General features: G+C 39.9%; 1 protein-coding gene across 2 annotated transcripts in view; it reads left to right on the top strand.

The window, feature by feature from the left end:
- Nucleotides 1-13,755, top strand: part of MRTFB (myocardin related transcription factor B) — a 154,197-nt gene that overhangs the window by 1,083 nt on the left and 139,359 nt on the right. The gene's annotated exons all lie outside the window — the stretch shown is intronic.

Genomic DNA, 13,755 nt, shown 5'->3' with positions numbered 1-13,755 from the left:
ATTTTGCTACCTTCGCTTTACGTTAAAGTGATACAAAATGTCTTGCAAATAGTTGACGCCCCCTCTGTAGCCCTGCCAGATGCTTCCCCCCCCCTTCTTCCTTTTGCAGAAGAACCATCATCCTGAAGTGAGAGTGTGTTACTCCCTTACATGGGTTTCGATACATGCGTGTATATTTATAAACAGTGTATTTACTCTGTGCATCTTGAACTTTGTGCAGTATGGTATCATAGTCTGTGTATATTTCTGCAACTTGTTCATTTAACTGTTGTGTGTGAGATATATCCGTACAGATGTGTGTAGCAATAATTCCTGTCATTCGCTACTGTTAACCATTTTTGCTTCTGGTATTCTAGGATTATGATAGTTTGTTCATTTGCTATCAGTGGGAGTTTTGGTTATTTCCATGCTTTGCTATTAAACAGTGTTGCTATGAGCATGTGATACTGTCTTCTTGTGCATATTTAACATCTTCTTTCGAGTTTCCTAGAGGTAGAATTGCTGGTTCATAGGGCATGTGCATCCTTGACTTCACGAGATGTGGCCAGATCATTCTCCAGAGCAGGTGTACCAAGTACAGCTCCTGATAGCAATGTCTGAGAGTTCCTCGTGTTCCATATCCTTGCCAAGCCTTGGTATTGTCAAATTTCCGGGTGTGGTTGTTTTTTTTTTTTTGCTAATTTGTAGTACATTTTTTTGTTTTCTAGTGTGAGCATCTTTTCTCTATGTTTATTGGGCTATTTCAGTTTCCTCTTCAGTGAGTTGTTTCTCTTCTGTGTGTTTTCCTATTGGATTGCTTCCCCCGCTTATGTATCTTTAGTTCTTTATATATTCTGGCTGCTTATCTTTTGTTGATATTTTGCATTTCAAGTATGTTCTCCCAGTGGCTTATCTTTTATGATGTGCTTTGTTGTGTGCAAGTTTACATTTTAATCAAGTCACATTTATTAGTCTGTTCATTTATGGTTGGCTTTTTGCATCATGTTTAATAAATCCCACCGTACTCTGAGTACTTTGGGGTCATAAAGAGATCCTACCATATTTTCTTGTAAAAGTTTGTTCTGCTCTTTAGCATGAGTCTAATCCACATGGAATTTATTTGTGTGTGTGGTATGAGATAGGGAATAATTTTCCATGCGAATAAACCAGTGGCACGAACCAGCATCTCTGATTGCATAGTCCCATCTTTTTCTCCACTGATATGTATTGCCACTTTGTCTTGTATTCGGATTGCTCAATGTGCAAGAGTTCTTTCTGCTCCACTGTTCTACAATATATTCTTGTGCCATTTTATACCATCTTAATTACTGGGACTTTGTATATTTTTGTATTAGGCAAAGCCCCATGGTAGGAACCTTGGACACATGGTTGTGATTGGAACTTAGGGTCCGGCAGGAGAGTAGCAGGTAGCTACCTAGGAAGGAAGGTGGATGTGATACTGTGCAGGGTTTTCAGGAGAACTTTGAGGGCCCAGATTAGATCTGCCCTTGGACCCAGTGGGTAAGTGGATGCTGCTGGGGACAGCAGGAGGGACTGGGACTGTAATCTTTCAGCAGCAGTCGGTGGTTTTTTTGGAGGGGACAGAGGGTCTCAAAATGTTATTTGTGCATTTCCCGTAAACGTATATGTGCCTTATGTTTTTCTGGACTTTAACTTTTCTTTAGGAAAGTGTTATTTTCTTAAAACCCCACCAGATGATCCAAACTTCTATTACATGAAAAAGTCTTTAGAAACTGTTGTTCTGGTGTTACAGCTTTCATTTGAAAACTGGTTCTTAGCATTGCCATTTTCTTTTACAGTTAATGTGGCACTTTTTCTTTGTTAACTTTTGGCTTTATTTTTTCTTCTCTACTTTGTACTGAATTGAATCAGAAAAAAATGAATACTATTTTTAAATGCTATTATTCTTTTGAAGAAAAGCTTCAATTTAAAATGTTGGTCTAAACTGTAAGAGGTTTCTCTCAAGTGTGCTTGCTTTACTAAGAATGAGTAACATGACCTTTTTTTTTTTTTAGATTTTAGAGAATAAGAGCGATGTCACGACGTTCCAAATATATGTTGTTGTCTTCCTTATTTTGGTGGCATCTGAACTCTTGTTAAGTATTAACTGACTTAGTAACAATCAACGAACTTCGAGAAATTGGCAGCATCTAGATCATTAAGCCCTTATGAACTCCCTTTTGAACTTCCTTCTGTGCTGTTTGAAAAAGAACTATTAGAGAGATGCAGAATGGGACAGCGGGACCAAAACCCTGTGTGTTTCTTTTTCAGATTGGAAATGTCTTTATTCTCCTTGCGGACTCCAAAAGTATAACACGCTCACTATAAAAAGTTTACACGATACCAAAGGGTACAGAGCAGCACTACCCAGGAGACGTCTGTGTGGTGCCAGAGACGCTCTGTTCCGTGCTGCCAGGGTGGTGGCCATTAATCACATGTGGTTGTTGAGCCCTTGAAATGTGACTAGGATGATTGCAGAACTGAATTTTTAATTTAATTTAATTTAAGTCTAAGCAGACATCTGTGGCCCGTGGCTCCTGCATCGGGCGCTCAGAGCAATAACCATTGTGATTAAGTCCCTGTGTGTCTGTTGGTCTCTGTGTCTGCCCTCCCGTTTCTTCTCTTCTGTCTCTTGCCCCGTCTCTCTTCCTCTCACCACCTTCCTCTTTCTTTAGCCTGCCTCGCACAGACTGTCCTTGCCTTCTCTTGCCTGCCAGCCTCCCTGCTCCTCTCTGTACCTGCCCCAGTCTCTTCGCCCGGTCTTCCCATGTGTCGTCTATATACGCGATCCTTGCTGTTCACTAGAGCCAAGTTTTCCACTTAAATCTGTGTCATGGACTTTTTCCCCTCTGAGTATACCAAGGTCCATCTTTTTCCCTCATTTATACCAACATTTCAGTGAAATGCATGTACCAGTATTTATTTAACCTACTGATGGGCAATGGGTTGTTCTCATTTTTTCTCTATAAATATTTGTTTGTAACCACTGTACTTTCTCCTGTTAGAGTTTTTCCTGTATGTTCTTTGAGTACTTTGCTGTTGCGCATAGGGCTGGGTTGTTCAAAACTGAAATTTGTCCTTTGTTTTGTTCTGCGGTACCTGTTGGATTTGCCTTAGCACTTCAAATCAAGACACCACCCCCCCCGCCCCCTGCCCCCAGACCACTTGCCTGCAGCTTCAAAGACCGTACTAAGGTTTATAGCCTTTAATGGCGCGATACGCTGGGAAGAAAGCGACTTGGAACGTTACACTGACCTGAGTGTCTGCCCACCGTTGCCTGTCTCAGAGAAGTCGGCTGGGGACAACTGCCTTTACCTTCCTTGAGCCATCTTGGCAAGGGGGCATGTCACGGCGGCACCAGCCCCCCTTCTGCCCAGCCGTCCAGAAAGGCCATCACTGCCCACTGCCTCATGGTCAGAGTTCCACTGGGGATAAATCCTTGCGGATCCAGGTCTCTCTGGGATTCACAAGGAAATCTTAATGGTTTAATGGAAAGCTTGGCCCAGCAGACAATGGTCATGTCAGCCAGAGGCTTCTTTTTGGAAAGGAGGCCTCAGAGAGGGGACGGTGGCCTCAGAGAGGGGATGGATGGCTGAGGGTGAGCAGAAGCCCTCCCTGGCTAACAACTCACTTCTGTCCGGTTGGCTTTTTTTTTTTTTTTTTTTTTAACCATATCCCAGAATTTTCTAAAAATATTCTGTTGCCACAAATAAAAGATAAAAACTCTTAAGTCTTTTAAAAATAACTTGTTTAATGAAATTCCGTGTAATAGTTACTTTTATTTGGCAAATGGGTTTTATGCACTAAATCTGTTTCAGAAGGTTTATAATATGCTGAGGTCATTTCCAAGTGATGATCCAAGTTCTGTGTTCCAAGTGATGATTAAAGATTTTTTTTTAATCTTTATCTGAAAAATATTTTTCTTAAGGACAATGATGTATTTATAGGAAATAATTAAAGTAACGTTGCTTGAAAAACAAAGGGCTTGTGGAACACAGCAATCTGAGCTGCCTTCCCCTTCAGTAGTTAGTCATTTCCAGTACAGATATTGTAACCCTAAATAATTACTTTCAAGGACTAAATTCAAAATCCTGAACTTCTCTGCCTACCTTAAGAAGACACTTAAGAGGTAACAATGTTACAAGGAATAAAAAGGTACCCAGAGACCTTTTACTGATAGTACTTTAAAAAAAAAATGACAAACAACTTTTGGATTCTTGTACTCCATTGAGATTAGTTTGGGTACCTAGATTTCAGAAGTGATGTAAGAACAATGCCTTTTCTTTAAAAATAAGCTTGTTCTTTTCTTTCAGAAAACTTTAGTTTATACACATAGCCGTGTTCTACTGCCAGATCTCTAGAAACGGAAAGCCTGTTAAGTCCCAAATGTCAGAGAAGACAATACGACGTATACATATTGATTTCAACTTCTGTTCCTTTTAGAGCTAGCCCATAAGCCTGTGTTAGGGAGATTTGAAAACCCTATTATCATTTATTCATCAGAATATTTTTGTGTGTCTGCACAGTTGGTAGGAATAAACTTTTTTTGGAAGTTTGAAGTATAATTAGAAAGTTATGACAAGCTAGAAATGAAGTTTAGCATGAGGTTTTTACCAAATTCAGATAAGGATTGTGATACTCTTTATGTTACTTCATGCACTAGGGAAGCAGGAGTGTGGTAGACAAAATCATACCGCCAGTTGCTGATGTTTATTGACCACGTCCTGTGTGCTCACAGCTCTGCTGTGCACCTGACATCTCTAATATCTCCACTTCTCCCTTTAATCCTGTACAGTAAGTTTTTGTCACTTCCATTTATACCTCAAGATCCTGTGGCTTTGAAAGTTCTTGCCCACCAGTTAGACAATCCCAGAGCTGGAACTGGAACCCAAGCAGCCCAACAAAGAGAGAAGAAAGCCTTCACTAATGCAGGTCTTATGTGACAAGGTCACGTGAAATATGGACTGAATTTGGTGACAGTGAGGTGAATATACCAGCTAGGATACAGCTGTAACTAAAAATGAAGCCAGGGAGCGATTACTGAATGCCTACTCAGTCAGTGCCAAGCATGGCTCCAAGCACGCACCGTATATTGTCTCACATACGTTGAAGGGTAATTTGCACCCTTCAAGGGAGATAATATTTACAGTCATTTTACAAAGAGGCTTAGGGAGGTTAGGTAACTTGCCCTTAGTTGTCCTTCTTGTAACTCGTGCATTTGAAACGGTGTGGAGTAATGGATTAGCATTAGTTTAAGAAAGATTTCTATTACTTTATTGCAAGGCTTGCCTTAGCTCTGTTCAGCTCAATATTTTCATCATTGACTCAGATGAAGATGCAAAAGACAAATTTCACAGGACACAAAGAGAGAGTATATGCGTATATTGGAGGATGAAACGGTATTCAGTGAGTTCTCTTTGTTATGTTTCCTTTAAAAGAATTTTTTTCAACATTGATTTATTTTGGAGAGACAGGGAGAGACAGAACATGAGCAGCGGAGGGGCAGAGAGAGAGGGAGACACAGAATCAGAAGCAGGCTCCAGGCTCCGAGCTCTCAGCACAAAACCCGATGTGGGGCTCGAACCCATGAACCATGAAATCATGAGCTGAGCTGAAGTCAGACGCTTAACCCACTGAGCCACGCAGGTGCCCCTGTTATGTTCCTGTTTAAACGTAAGTGATCTGTCCACATGTTCGGGGACGGTAGTAACACGATACTAAATCTGCTCTCCCTCCGCCAGCAGCCACTCCGTCGCACCCCCCGCTCACTCACACAGGGGAGAAGCGCTCTACTGCTTTCTCGTGTCTGCATCTAGAGTTTCATTTTAGCAAAAATGGATACATTTATGTTCTTCTTTTTTTCTAGTTTTCTGTCTGACATCTTTCCCTGTCACTGTCACCTGGAGAGCTTTCTCATTCTTTCTTATTATGTGAAAAATATTACAGTATTATTACATTAAAAATAATCTTTTATAATATCATTTTTAAAATTTTATTTTTAATATGCCTGTGGTAGTAGTCACTGCTTTGGGCATACGTTTCTAGTTTCTGACCAATATAGAGTCGTCACCACAGTCAAGATCTGTAACCATTCTGGGGCGCCGGGATGGCTCGGGTGGCTAAGGGCCAACTTTGGTTGAGGTCATGATCTCTCAGTTCTGGGTTTGAGCCCCACATCGGGCTCCGTGCTGACAGCCCAGAGCCTGGAGCCCGCTTGGGATTTTGCGTCTCCTTCTCTCTCTCTGCCCCTCCCCTGCTCACACTCTGTCTCTTTATCTCCAAAATAAAGAAACACGACAATTTCAAAAAAGATCTATAACCGTTCTATAGATTTCCCCAACATTTCCTTGGCTTCCCTTTTATTATCAGCCCCACCCCTGGCAGCCGCTGGTGCTTTTGCTTTTCCACAAAACTGGCTTCCCCGGTAAGTGAAGCCCTCCAGGATGGTTTCCTTTCCCGTCGCAGCGTGCATTGGTGATGCAGCCATACCGTCGCAGGTATCAGTAATCAGCCCTGTTACTGACCACTGGTGTTCCCTTGTATGGATGCACCACGGCTTCCTCTTGCATTCGAATCGAAGGACATTTGAGTTTCCAGTTTTTGGCAATTAGGAGTAATGCTGCTATAAACATTTACCTACAGATGATATTATTTTTCACAAGTAGCATCACTGAGGTGTCATTTCTGTATCCTAGGTTTCACTTATTTAAAAGTGTAAACTTCAGTGGTTTTTAGTAAATTTACAGAGCCAGGCAGCCATCACTGCACTCTACTTTTACAACATGTTCATCACCCCAAAAAGAAGCCTCACACCCATCCCATGTACATGTAATTCCGATTCCTACCCCAACCTCAGAAAACCATTGTTTTCTTCCTAGATAGATTTGCTTTTTCTGGAAATCTCACATAAATGGAATCATACCATATGTGGTCTTCTTTCAGTGAGCATAATTTTTTTTTTGTTTCATCCATGTCGTATCATATTTCTTTTTTGTTGCTGAATAATATTCCACTAGGATATACCACTTTTTGCTAATTGATTCACTAGTTGATGATCATTTAAATTGTTGACAGTTTGGGGCTATTATGAATAATGCTGCTGTCAACATGTGTTTGTAAGTCTTTGTGCAGATCTAGGTTTTCCTTTACCTTTGAAAAGACATCTGGGAGTGGAATTGCTGGACCATAGGGTAAAATTACATTTAACACTTCAGAAAATACCAAACCGCTTTCCAAAGTAGCCGTATCATTTTACATTCTCACCAGCAGTGTGTCACGTCTCTTCTCAAGCACACATAGTGACAGAATTGTTCCAACTCAACAGTAAAAAAGACAAATGACCCAACTTTTACATGGGCATTTCTCCAAAGAAGATACATACGTAGCCAATAAAAACACATAAAGATGCTCAATATCATTAGTCATTAGGGAAATGCAGATCAAAACAACAGTGAGATCCCACTGCATATCCACTGGGATAACTGTGACAAAAAAAAAAAAAAAAAAAGAAAAGAAAGAAAAAGAGGAAGAAAGAAAGAAAGAAAAAGAAAGAAAAGATTTAGACAAATTGGAACCATTCTCTTTTGCTGGTGGGAATGGAAGATGATGCATGCAGACTTGTGGACAGCAGGTGGATAGTTAGTTCTTCAAATAGTTAAGCACACAGTTACTCTGTGGTATTCCCGCTCCTATGTATATGCCCAGGAGAACTGAAAACATGTTCACACAAAACTTGAACATGGTGTTCATAGCAACATTATTCATAACGGCCAAAAGGTGGAAATATTCAAAGTCCATCACTGATGAGAGGATAAACAAAATATGGTAGATCCATATAGTGGAATATTATTTACCCATCAAAAGGAATGGAATGTGGACACCTGGTACAGCCTGGATGAATCTTGAAAACATTATGTTAAGTGAGAGGAACTACACGCAAAGTCCACACATTCTGTTTATCTGAAATGTCTAGAACAGGCAAATCCTTAGAGACAGAAAGTAGATGAGTGGTGGCTGGGGGAGGGGAGGCAAGGAAGTGATTGCTGATGGGCATGGGATTTAAATGTGGTGAAAATGCTCTAGAATTAGTGATGGCTGGACACCTTGTGAATATACTAAAAATCACTGAACTGTCCACTTTGGAACAGTGAATTTCATGGCAGGTGAATTATATCGCAATTAACAAAAAAGACTCCTTATCTATAACCATTGTAAAACTAATAAAATTTTCGCAGATGTTTGAAATTGCTGATTGATGATATGTGCCAACGTGTGTTTAAGGCAGAGAAGAATTCACAAGTATTTTGAAGGACTATGATACAAGGAGAATAGATTTCATATTTAATTATGGCATTAGAAACTTATTTATAGTGGTACTAGCTGCTAGGGTGCTGTTACAATTCTCTGAATATGAACTTTTATTTGGCATGTACTCTGAATGCTTGTCTCAAAGTATAGTCTGACGATATTTTGCATAAAGTGAGATGGTAATGAAATAATATGTCAGTAGTAATTTGTATTAACAGACTCCAGAAAACATAAAAAGACCCAAGTTTCCAATTTGAGCTGCCTTTTGGTAGCAACGTAAATCTTTAATATTCTTTCTGGTAGAACCTCTCTTTATCCAGTCTCTACTTGTCCAGTTGGCTGGTTTACCAACCTTTTCTAGTCCGTTTGTCTTGGGACGTAAGAGGTGACAATAAAGTCTGGTGATACATTTCTGTTCTCACTAGTTAAGTTGTATGCTAACCACAAGTCAGCTGTGTTTATTCCCAAAGCTGTTCATGCCAATAGCACAATAGCAGTAGTAATCATAATTATATAGTTCAACTAAATATTATATAAACTGATGAAATATGAGTGCAAAAAAAGTTAAATGTTTGGAAACACAAAGTCATGTTACTGAATGCTGTTGAATTGGGTGTGAGTGAGAAACTAAAAAAATTGGGTTAAAAGTTGTAAAAATGTGGAAGCATTCTATGCTTCAAATCCTTTAAATTTGGGTTCCACTCTAAAGAAATCGAAACTTGAAATCGTAGACAGTCGTGGCTTATGCCAGACAGCTGATACATGTGCGAAGAGAAGGCCTTGACCCTGTGGTGGAAGACTGGCAAAATGAAAGGCCACATATGCCCTTTGATTTGAAAGAGAATGTGTGAAGATTTACGTGTATCATGTTTAAGGACCCTTTAGAAAAGTTTCTTTTTCAGTAGAGACACAGCGTTACGTCACTTCGAGGTGTGCGACGTAGTGATTCAACAAGTCTGTACTCTGTACAACTCTCTGTGTGCCACAAGCGTAGCTCTCCTGTCACCGCACAGTGCGCCACCACAGAAGCGTCGACTATATTTCCCTCTCTGTGCCCTTCATCCCCATGACTTACTCATTCTAGAACTGGAAGCCTGTCCTTCCCACGCCCTTCCATCCATTTTGACTAGCCCCCCACTCCTCTTCCGTCTGGCAACCATTGGTTTGTCTTCTGTGTTTATAGGTAATGACTCCTCTTTTACCTGAGTTTTTCAATTTACCACCTACCCACCTCACAACCACCTGCCTGGTTGCCTCAGGCAAGAGAACTGGGTTATGAATGAGGGGACTCATGGCCCCGCCTGGTGCTTAACTAGTCCCGATACCTTAGACAAGTAAACTAAACTTCAGGCTTTGTTTTCGTATGTTAGCGATACTTTTGAATTTAGTAAAATATCTGTGTTTAAGTTTAAATTCTACTGATTCCTACCGTCACAAAGAGTGAAGAGCTAGGAAAAAAAAAAGAGAGAGAGAGAGACTTCCCTCTTCTTGGTGCTCTTTTCTCCCCCTTCCCCTTTCTTTTTCTTCCACCTTCCCTCTCTGCCTTACCGAACCTAGAAGTAGGAGTCCAGTATATTTTTTATCTGTTAAATAAAACATTTGTTTAATCTGTTTACAAATATTTAGTTTGTAGCATGTAAACCTACCGTGCTAATTTATGATTCAACAAAATCAGAGTGCTAATTTATGATTCAACAAAATTAGAGTTTGTTTTTAACCCAGTGTTTGCTAAATATGGAAATCATCTCAGTTTAAAATTAATGTTCCAATCAGTTCTTATTCTCTGAGAATCATTCATTTTGAATAAACTTGGAAAGTGAAGTTGTTCAAACTAAAAAAAAACATGAATTTTGGTCATTTTGCTTGAAGAACAAATAATATTTTCTAGCTCTTCATGTCTTTTTATATAGTAATTTAAAAGCCACATGTGTTTTAGACTTATGCTAATTCAAATTTTTATTTATAAATGGATGGCAATGAATATTTCAGAAACGCTGTTCATTTAAGTATTAGTTATAGTACTTAAGAATGCATTATCTTGGAGCGTGTTAAGTATGCAGTTTGCTCCATGTTTTATGGTCAGTTGAAGCAAATCTACAGTAAACATGTCAAAAAATAAATCACATTGGCTCGTGTAGAACTTTCACAGCCACTTCAAGCATAGGAAACAGTTCTATAACTTTTCCTATACAGTGTATTGTCAGTATTTGGTATATTTATAGTACCTTTTTGCTAGGTGTTTAGTGGCTACACATAAAAATCCAACTGCTACAAATAAAAACCATGCCTAGAGGTTGTTTATTTGAAAGAGTTGTAGGCTGATGTCAAAAACACGTCCTATTTATGTGCAGTACATCTACGACTCTAGACTTCATTTTCTTCTGGTCTGGAGTTAATTCCAGTTACACTCTGTGTTTGCTGTAAACTGGAACAATAAGAGGAGAGTGTTTCCTTCATCTGCCACAAAGTAGGCGTGTTGTGCTTTCTCCTGTTAAGTATCAATGTTGTGGTATCATTGCCTGATTGACAAGGTCTTTACCTCCAGGAGCTAGGGGGCTTATGCCTAGGTTGTCACTAGAACCCCAGTGCCCAGCACAAGGCCTGATGTTCTGGGCCCTCGGTATGTATTTTTTTTTTTTTTTTTTATGTTTATTTATTTTTGAGAGACAGCGAGCAAGCCTGGGAGGGGCAGAGAGAGGGAGACAGAGGATCCCAAGCGGGCTCTGCGCTGACAGCAGGGCCCAATGCGGGGCTCGACCTTGTGAACTGTGAGATCACCACCTCAGCTGAAGTCCGACGCTCAAGAGACTGACCCCCCTTCAGTATGTCTGTTAAAGATTTGTACACGTGGCTCTTCTCACAGCGACATCTCCCTCGTCCTCGCCGTTCCCTCCGCCCCAACAGTAGAGTGTCTCCCAGTTATTTGCTCTAATTTATTTGCATTTTGGCACATAAACGTCACGTTACTGGGGAAGGAATATGGCCTCTGAAATTGAAATCCTGGTCTAGTTGACATTAGTCTCTCAGATATGCTTCATATTGCCAAGCTTTGATATTCTCATCTGTGAAATGAGAACACTGCCTGCCTACAGAGTGGTCATTAGGATAACATTAAGGAAAGCAAAGAACAGATTTCGTGCCAAGCTGAGCAGAAATGTAAATATTCTTCCATTTTCTTCTTTTCATCTGTCATTTTTAAATAAGGGAACAGGATCCCCAAGAAGTGAAGTGATTTGCCTACAATTCAGTAGCTATCTCTTTAGACACACCATTTCCCCTTCCCCCCGGGTTCCCTCCTAAAGGCCTGTGTTTCTCAGCGTGAGCGCTCTGCTTCACCCCTGCCTTTTGATGACGCCACCAGCTTTCCTGCCTGCCCGAATCTGGACATCTCAGCCACCCTCAACTCTTTTTATTCTCCTTTACCTTTCAAATGAGCCCATCACCAAGCCTGGACGTTTTGCCTCTTACATGTTTTTTGAACTTCTTCCCTGTTCTGCATTTCCACTGCCTTAACTTGGTTCCTCCCCATTTCAGCCTGAGATTTTATCAGTAAGCAGCCTCTGCCAGAATTATCTTTCTAAAATACAAATCGGATTGGGGCGCCTGGGTGGCTCTGTCGGTTAAGCTTCCGACTTCGGCTCAGGTCATGATCTCAGGTCCGTGAGTTCGAGCCCCGCGTCAGGCTCTTTGCTGACAGCTCGGAGCCTGGAGCCTGTTTCAGATTCTGTGTCTCCCTCTCTCTCTGCCCCTCCCCTGTTCATGCTCTCTCTCTGTCTCAAAAATAAATAAACGTTAAAAAAAAAATTTTTTTTTAAAATACAAATCGGATCATATCACTGTCCTTTACGGTGCACACTGCTTCACAGTTGTGCTCTAACTAGCCACACCAGCCTGACCTCCTGTCACCACGACATGCCCTCTCTGTCCTGCACCATCAAGCTGTGCGCTTGCTTAGGCGAGAACTGTTCCAGCCGCAGTGCTCTGACTGCTGAGAAAACATCGGTGCCTGCAAACTCCTGTTCATCCTTGAAGACTTTGCTCTCTTGCCCGGCTGCAGTTACACATTGGATTCTTCAGTTTCTTGCAGCACCTTCTACCTACTTAGAGTCTCATTTTAGTAATTCCCTCCTGGTGTCCCTTCCCATTCATTGAGCAAATGCTTTCTTCTCTCTTTAAAGCGTTCCCCTAGATCAGTGACTCTCAACCCTGGCTGCACATTAGAGTCACTCTGTTGAAGACCACTTACATCAGAATCTCTGGAGAGCCTTCCCCTGTACCCCACCCACCCAGGATTTTCCTTTTTTGCTTTTTCTTTTTTTTTTTTAAGTTCCTCAAGGGACTATCATATTGTGAGGAAGGTTGAGAAGTACTTCACTAGACATCATATCTAAGGTGCCTTTCAAGTAAAATACTCTCTTAGTCTAGAACTTAAACAGTCTTTTTACATATAAGAGCATTCAAGTAATCAAACCACAAATTAGAAAACACGTACAGAAACAAAATAATTCATGGTAAGAGTCAGTGAGAGCAATATGTTGTGAAATAATATTTGTATAGAAACTCTCATTTTCTGGTTCTATCGTAATTGTTAAACCTGAATATAGACAAATAGGGTAAAATGTTTTTCTGTAATTTTCCCCTAATTACAAAACAGGGAGGTGAATGTTATTTATATAAAAATGTAAACAGATTTGACTGAATTCTTCGTATCCTTAAGAAATGTCATTTAGAAGATAATACAGAAACAGCAATATATTATTAAGGAAGTATTTTCTTATATGCGCTTGGTGAGAGTGTGTTCTTAAATTATTAAATAAATTTTAAACTCTAACATTAGGTTTTTAACAAATTGCCACCAGGAACTTTGGAGGAAGAATAGATAACAAAATAACCTAGTGCTGATATCACGAATTTACCCAACCCCAAATAAGATTCTGTTTCTCAAAAGTGCATTTGATTTGAAATTTTCAACTTGTTTGATCATAGGACTTCTTAGTAAATATGCTTCTAACGTAGGGAATTTGTGTGTGTGATTAACTTTGTCTTTGAATTTCTTGATTCAAGTTTTATCTTGTTTGAATTTAGAAATTTATTTTTCCTGGCTGTTTGCCAGGTGTTTTCCTAATGTTTGTAATTCAGGGATGCTTTAAAGGGCAGGGATGACAGTTATGCTGTTGCTGAATCATTTCTGGTTGAGTATATTTGAATATTCTGTCTGCATTTGGTTGGTTATATATTAAACTTCTTAATTTTGATATTGATATTCTTTGGACTCCTTTATTTTTTACTTCCTTTCTTATAGCATTGATTATAAAATCAATACACACTTTATTTACTAATAGTTCATGTGAGTTAGTCATTGGGAACAATAAGGTACAGTAGGAAAAGTTTCGGCTTTGGACTTCACTCTTTTTAGAACAGATGTTAGCATTGGTTTTGAGACTACCT

The sequence above is a fragment of the Panthera leo genome, chromosome E3 (genome assembly GCF_018350215.1).
Source record: "Panthera leo isolate Ple1 chromosome E3, P.leo_Ple1_pat1.1, whole genome shotgun sequence".
Taxonomy (NCBI): Eukaryota; Metazoa; Chordata; class Mammalia; order Carnivora; family Felidae; genus Panthera; species Panthera leo.
Note: the sequence above shows the minus strand (reverse complement) of the source record. Positions and strands in the feature narration are given on the sequence as shown.